Below are 8,150 nucleotides of genomic sequence, written 5' to 3' on the forward strand. Positions count from 1 at the left end.
TCCCAAAGATCCAGTCCCCCGGCACAAACAGAGTAATATTGTGTATGCTGTTCAGTGTCAGGAGGGCTGTGATCAGTCTTACATCGGGGAAACTAAACAGCCACTGGCCAAAAGGATGGCCCAGCACAGAAGATCAACATCATCAGGCCAGGATTCTGCAGTCTACACTCATCTCCAGGCCAGCGGTCACTCTTTCAAGGATGAAGATGTTCACATCCTGGACAGAGAGGAACGATGGTTTGAGAGAGGAGTAAAGGAGGCCATCTTTGTGGTCCCAGTGGCTTTTAAACCCCAAAATACATTACGGCAAAGACTGGTTCATCCCAAAGATCCAGTCCCCCGGCACAAACAGAGTAATGTTGTGTATGCTGTTCAGTGTCAGGAGGGCTGTGATCAGTCTTACATCGGGGAAACTAAACAGCCACTGGCCAAAAGGATGGCCCAGCACAGAAGATCAACATCATCAGGCCAGGACTCTGCGGTCTACACTCATCTCCAGGCCAGCGGTCACTCTTTCAGGGATGAAGATGTTCACATCCTGGACAGAGAGGAACGATGGTTTGAGAGAGGAGTAAAGGAGGCCATCTTTGTGAAAAGAAACCGTCCATCATTAAACAGGGGTGGAGGCCTCCGGGTTCAACTGTCCCCCTCTTACAATGCTGTGATTGCTAGTATCACTCAGCCCTCTGTGAACAGTAAACAGCCATCAGTGTGCTAATGATCCATTGTTAGGCTGATGGTCCTTCTTGAGCATGTGATCAGCTGGTTTTGGTTGTCAGCAGCAAACTGGTTGATCCACTCTGAGAAGGTGCTATTTAAGAGACTGAGCTGAAAACAGCACCTCAGACTGAGGAAGTCTCTTGGATGAGAGACGAAACGTTTCTAGATTTTTTTGCTTTGTTTTGTTTTTTGTTTTTTTGAATGTCCAGAGGACCAGATTGAACTTTTTGGGATTTTTCTACCTGGATTATTGAGCATGCATCAGGATATAACTCTGTCCATTATACAGATGTTGAGGTAAAATATGGTGCAGTAACAGCTGGCTAGGCTTAAGTCTTTCTGTTTTCTTCTATCCATAAACAAAAAAAAAACTTTAAATGGTGATTTTTAAAGGGTCACACACATAAAATGTACTTACATTTGAAAAGTCAGTGCATTTTAATTTTATTTTTGTTATTTTACTGAAGAAATATCTTGTAAAGTTTTATATTCCTCTGCAGCATTTTGTCATTCAGCTGATTTGTCCTTCAAACTGTCAGCACCACACAAAGCTGAGGAGGCGAAAGCAAGAAAGGAAAAAAAATATATATTGGAGTCACAAAGAGAAGTCAGCAGCAGCGGTAATGTTGACTATGTAAAGGCCATGGGTGAAACTCAACCAGTGTCACAACTGTATATTGATCATAAAATAAAAAGTCTATTTAAACATGCAGCACACAGTGCAATAAATATATTTAGCAAGTCTAACACTGTTAGCATGGTTTTCAGAGGGAATATGGGCTGTGCTCACCGCACAGACCCAGTCGATGTAACGGCTCTTTGGGTTCAAGAGAAACAGAAGAATCAGCGTCTGCAGACGGACTTTCACAGTAGTAGGTTTTTACCCCCATTTTACTGTTTTTAAGCTGCTTTCATAATTCACTGTTTTCAGTAGATGGTAGATTTGCTGAGAGATGCATGCACTTGAGTTATGCACTTGAATAGTGCTGTTTGCAAGGACGTTTCAATTAATTTTCCTATTTGTCGCTGTGTTTGGAACCTTGCATGCAAACTGTGTGAAAGGTTTTTGATTCATCACAAGCAAAAGGATGAAATTTGGAGCTCTTAATGTAAATTAACGGTTGTCAATTCAAAGTGCTTGATGTTTTTTTGTTATTGCTGAGAGGTTGAGGGTTCTGTTTATTAAAGTTTTTTTTTTATGTCCTCTTTTATAGGTTTTCAGCAGTTCTGTGTATATGACAGCATTTTCAGTTGATTTTGTTTTTTTAATCTGCTTTGAAGTCGTCAAATTACTGGAAATACGGAATCTCCAACAGTTACTGAAAGCTCTTGCCCGCGAAAGCAATGCGGTTCATTGATACCAAACAAAAATATGTAAATAAGAATTGGTATACTGTCAAATATAGCTGGCAAATATTTGGAGCTGACATTTACTTGATGAAGAGAGATCGTAATCTGTGGGAGCCGAGGAGAGCACATCCAGAACCCGCTCTTGTTTCCTGCTATGCATGGCTAACCTTTGCCGTTCGAATAGACTTTGTTGAATATGTTGATGAAATTAGCCCTCTCTGATGCGTTTAGGTGGTGTTTGTGCTCCGGTTTGTGAGTCAGGCACAGCTCCGGGCAGATGGCAGCAGGAGCGGTGCGCATAAGGTTTGCTTGATATTCATCAGGAGAGCTGACCTCTGCCATGATGTATTCAAGCTTCCAACAAACTTCACTCCGTGTTCCCTGCTGCATAATGAATAGAAGAAAAACAAAACCCACAAACACTCTCTGTCATCGTCTGCTCGGGTAAACACAGAGACTTTGGACAAAATGCAGTTTAAAGCTTGAAGTTTTGAAGAAAGAACCCTGGTACAGACTGGATGTGGTCCAGGGTCGATCAGTGAAGACCACTTTGTATGATCATAAGCAAACACACTGAAAAACATTTAAAATACAATATAAATATGTGTGGCTTCACACAGCATTTGCTACCTAAAATATTAAAGTTCTATTTGACCTTGCTAATACACAGTACATACAGATATTTGTTATAAGGATGTATACATGTTGTTTTATTAGATACATATATTCACTCATTATTATAGTCGTATATCCCTGTCGTCTACATCTACAAGAGACTACCTTTTAGACTTTTCAGACTTACCTCATTCAAGATGGCTGCCACAGCTAATCAACTTGAGCAAACAAAAGACGTTTTAAACTCAGTTTTACAGATATTGAGCTAAATTCAGCATGTTAGAAGTTGAGCTCTATTTCTAGCAAATCACTAGTTGATTGCACGAAAACTGTTGTTTTTAAACTTTGTCATAAACCATTGGAGTCAACACTGTTTGTCTGTTAGCAAAATACCTCATGAGTCAGTGGATGCATTTTATTGAAACTCCCATAAATTAATGAACATATACATGTATTACATCCGATTAGTATTTGGAGTTTATTTAATTTAAGTTAGCTGCCATGGCAAACTCAGTTTAGGAAACACAAAAATGACTTTAAATCACTCAGTTTTATCAATTGAGCTAAGTTTGATGTGGTAGTGTTTAGAGTCATTCTAAATGTATACTCTACGTGCTAGCACATCTGGTCACAATAATGTATAAGATTGCACATCACATTTTTTTCAAGGTATGACCAGACTGAATATAATGTCAATCAGTATACAGTGATTTAAAAAAAAAAAAAAAAAACATCTAAAGTCAGTTATTAGATAAAGATCTAACTGACAAATGACAATTAGTGAACATGAGTTTTTATTCATTTCCACAAAAAGAGCAGCTTCAGCATGCTTACCCATAATTTGAAATATTTTTATTTTAGAAATTAACTTTATTCACTGTTTATCTACTGTGTCAAACATAAAGTATGACCTAAGCGTTTGTATTAAACATGCATAAAATGTGTCAGTGAAAATGAATTCAAACTGTTTCATTCTAACATTGTGAGCTGGGTGTAATGGTCTGGAACCTGCATAAAACCACATGCCAAGTTTAAAACAAAAGAAGGGAAGTATAGGGTGCTGTTTGTAAAGTTACACAGTCAAAAAATAACATTTTGGTTTATTTAGCCTTTCATATGAAAAAAAAATAGTTTTTTTTTAAGTCACACTTTAACCATGTTATTCATATATTTATAAATGTCATAGTTCCAAAATAAATATTTAATTTACAAGCTAAATATTTAATTTATAAGCTAAAAAATTAATTCCTAAACAAAATATTGTATTTGCAAACTAAATATTTAGCTCAAACCTAAATATTTATTCTCCAAACTAAACATTAAATTTCCAAAATAAATATTTTATTTGATAACTAAATATTTAGCTCAGACCTAAATAGTTAAATATTTAGCTAAATATTGAATTTGCAAGTTAAATATTGAGGTTTGAACTAAATATTTAGTTAGCAAGTTAAATATTTATTTTGGAAATTAAAATTTAGCTTGGAAAATTAAAAAAAAATAGGTCTGAGCTAAATATTTAGTTATCAAATTAAATATTTAGTTTAGGCATTACATGTTAAGCTTGGACAATAAATGTTTAGTTTGGAAGTTATTAGTTTTTTTTGTTTGTTTTGAAAATACATATTTAGCTTGGAAATTAAATATTTAATTTATACCTAAATATGTAGTTTACTTTACTTTAATTTAGTTTACTAAATATTTAACTTGCAAGCTAAGTATTTAGTTTGTAAACTAAATATTTAGCTTGTAAAATGAATATTTAATTTGGAACAATGACATTTATAAATGTATGAATAACATAGTGAACATATGACTTTGAAAAAAAAAAAAATCTTATGAAAGGCTAAATAAACCAAAAAATGTGCTGTTAATTTCTGACTGTGTAACTTTACAAACAGCATCACGTAGAGAAGAAGTGTTTAAGTTTTTATTTTGTTTGCCTCAGAATAAACTCAGCTGAGATCTGGCACCATGGTTGCAGTTTACTACCGTAGGTGGTTGTTGTTCACACAGACCTGAGCAAACACACCTGGTACACTGTATGTATGTATGTGATACCTGTGAGAATGTGTCACCGTGCACTGTTCCCACTGCAGCAGTAAATGGATAGGTGTTTTTCCCCCACTCTCTGTGTGTATGTGTGTACTGGCTGATTATTTTTGTGCATCTAAACTTGGGCTGTTACAAATTGTTTTTAATGTTTGCATTGAAAATTACAACAAAAAAAAACAACTTCATGAACATTGAAAAATGGTCTTCACTGTTAATGTGTGTGCTTACACGTGTGTGTGTGTTTGTGTGTGTGTGCAAGGAAGGAGTGGATCCAGGGCAGGTGCTTTAAGAGAACCCCTTTGATTCTATCCCCTCACTAATTAACTTTTAGGTGTGTGTGTGTATGTGTGTGTGTGTGTGTGTGGGGGGGGGGGGGTCTTTTGTCATCTATGGGAAAGCTTTACCTTTTTAGCTGTCTCATCCTTTGAATGTTTCTTAAATATTTCCTTACATGTTCAGTTTAATATTAAAAAATGTTATTCAAAAGATGTTTTATGATTTTCCAGAACCTTATATTTTTCTGAATTTCAGAGAAGCTGAAGGAAAAAAAAATTGTAAAGGTATAATTTGTCATCTTAAATATATTTTCTCAATACTGACCATGAATAAGCTTATTCAACTCTGTTACACCAAATATTAAATTTTCAGTTGTATGTTAACAAATTGATCATATCTAAAACTGAATTAAACTAAAAGCTTAGAATTCCTTGAAGAAATACATATCCCCTGCTGCTTTTCATGTCAGAGGTTTAACTTTTAAACCTCTGCCAAAACCACATCTTACAAGTTGTTTATGCTTGAACAAATGTGTTGAGGATGGTTTTCAGGTACTATCACACGAACTTAACACATTATGTGGAAATTTGAGTGCATTCTAATCATGTGGTTGGCTAAGGTGAAGTAGATATGGCAGCCATCTTGAACTGGTGTTGCTCTAAATGTCACAGTTGTTGATGTGCATCAAATGAGTATTTTCTAAAATTTTCAGCAAAATCGAACAAATGAATCATAAGATAATGTGCTAACAGACAGTGTTGGCTTTTATTCTTAATACTATAATTGTACGCAACAGTTCTTAGTCTGTGTTTTGAATCGCTCTCAGCTACCACCAAACCAAATTTTAAATTTCTATAAAATGCACTTCAGTTTTAGCTGTTTCGTAACTGATCATTTAAAACAATGTGGTTGTTTTTTGAATAAGGGTGACTTCAAAATGTAATCAGTTGTATAAATGTCATTGTTTTCTGAAAATGTGTTTAAAATCTGTTTAGTGATTGGTTCATGGGATATTTTGCTAACAAACAAACAGATCTTGCTTTCTCAGTTACCTCTTAGTGTTTGTGTTGGAAAACTGTATCAGCTAATTTAAGCTTGAAATCTGTCAACTGTTGGAGTTAAAGCCAATGTAGTGTTTGATAAAGTGATTTAGCCGTGACGGCCATATTTAATAGGATTAACTCTAAAAATCAGTAAGTTATAGATGCTCTTTTTGAGACTTTCAGTCAGTTTTTTTTTTGTTTGTTTTCATATGCAAAAGTAGCAGCACTCCACCTTTGTCAGTGAGTAATAATGTGGACTGGACTCAGACACACTGACACTTGCAGTGGATTCAAAATTATTTTTTTGCTCACACAGATACAGGACACATCAACATTCACAAACCGTCAATCTAAAAAATAATAATAATAAAAAAAAACACTTGTTTTTAATTTTCTAGTTATCCTTCATTTTTTCAGGACTTAACATTTGCAAAAGTTTTGTGGCCTATTTTCTTTTCTTTTTTTTTCTGGGACGTTAAAGCATTTGAGAAATTGTTCTTTTTGTCCCACTTTAAATTGTAATCTAAACAGCAATACTTCTGTCTCAGTAAGAAGAAATAGTCCTGCATCCACCAGCTGGGAACATGGTCTTCAGCCTGAGTGGGAGTTGTTGGCTAAAAGAAAAGAAGACAGAGAAAAAAGTATTTTAAGAATGATTTGGTGTTGCCGCACAACATTTCACTCATTTGCCTGTGCTGTACTGCGTTTTGAGTTACTTCAAACCAACACAAATGAGATAAGACCTGTCAAAGCCAGTTTTAGTCTTGGGGCCGAGATGGGGTAGAGGCAGGGCAGCCGACCTGGGACCAGAAAGCCCCAGGTTCGATCTACAGTCGTTGCACATCTCGTGTCTCTGAGCAGGACACCCTATACCCAATTGTTCCCTGGGCACCTTTAATAACTGCCCACTGCTCCACCTAGGGGTGGATGGGTTAAATGCAGAAAGCCAAGTTTGCCTTTGTATGGGAACGCACAATGATGATAACACATTATTGTTATTATTATCATAAGTTTGTCACAAGGACCATGATAATTAGTGCTCATGTGTGGTTTGCTCTGATGAATAAGTTCCTTAAAAAATTACTTCTGAACAGGGTGAACGGCTAAAATGAGAATTTTCTGACAGATGAAGGTGGAAAATAAGGATGTTGCCTGTGTCTGTGTTTGTCTGTAAGCAAAACTTTTTTTTTTTAATGAATCACTCTGCTGATTTTGAGGAAACTTTCAGGAAATAGCCGTTGGGTGCACATCTCTATATAATTACCTTATGGAGTTATTCCAATTAAATATGGCTGCCACAGCTAATCAACTTCAGCCAGTAGGCTACCCAAAAAAAAAGCCTTAACTCAGCCTGTTTTGTATTTACCAAGTGTGGCTGCTGTGCTGCCCTTAAAAGAGGAAAAAAAGTTTGATTATTCTTTTATTGGAATGAGCTCCATGCCCTTTATCACTTTCACGGACACACTCTCACAACTCAGCTTGTCCTGTTTTCACACAGGGACTGAGAGAATCAGCAAACTCATTAAGAGCATTTCCACTTTAAGGCAGAACATTGTTAAAGGACTAAGTGCATTCAGTCCAAATTTACATGTGCTTAAGCAAGCTGCATCGTGCCTACCACCCACAAGCTATTTTCCACCTGCTGCCCACCTACATGAACAATAACAGAGCAGAGCTGAGGATAAATACAAATACAGACATGACAAAGTGCACATGGTGGCCACGCTCATCAGATTAACCTTTATCCACCCTGATGAGGCCCGTTATCTTTACCTGGAGCCCTCTGCATCCAATACAATATGGACACCAGCACGCTGAAACAATAGGAAAAGTTTCCTCTAATTTCCAGGTGTAATTCATCGTTTTTTTGAGCCCTGAAGGGTCTAAAAGCAAATAGGGTGAAAGCAGTGCTTCCAGACCTCCAGGTCAATCTGGATCAACCCAGAACAAAAACAAACCCAGTTAACGTCGGAAAGGTTCCACAAAACAAGGAATGTGTTTGTGAAGGTAATTTCTAGCAGTTAGTTCAAAGGAGGTTCACAGACAGAGAAGACCATTTTATACTAAATTTACCATCAGTAGTTCATGAAA

This window comes from Nematolebias whitei, chromosome 13, assembly GCF_014905685.2.
Source record: "Nematolebias whitei isolate Nwh7 chromosome 13, NemWhi1, whole genome shotgun sequence".
Lineage (NCBI taxonomy): Eukaryota > Metazoa > Chordata > Actinopteri > Cyprinodontiformes > Rivulidae > Nematolebias > Nematolebias whitei.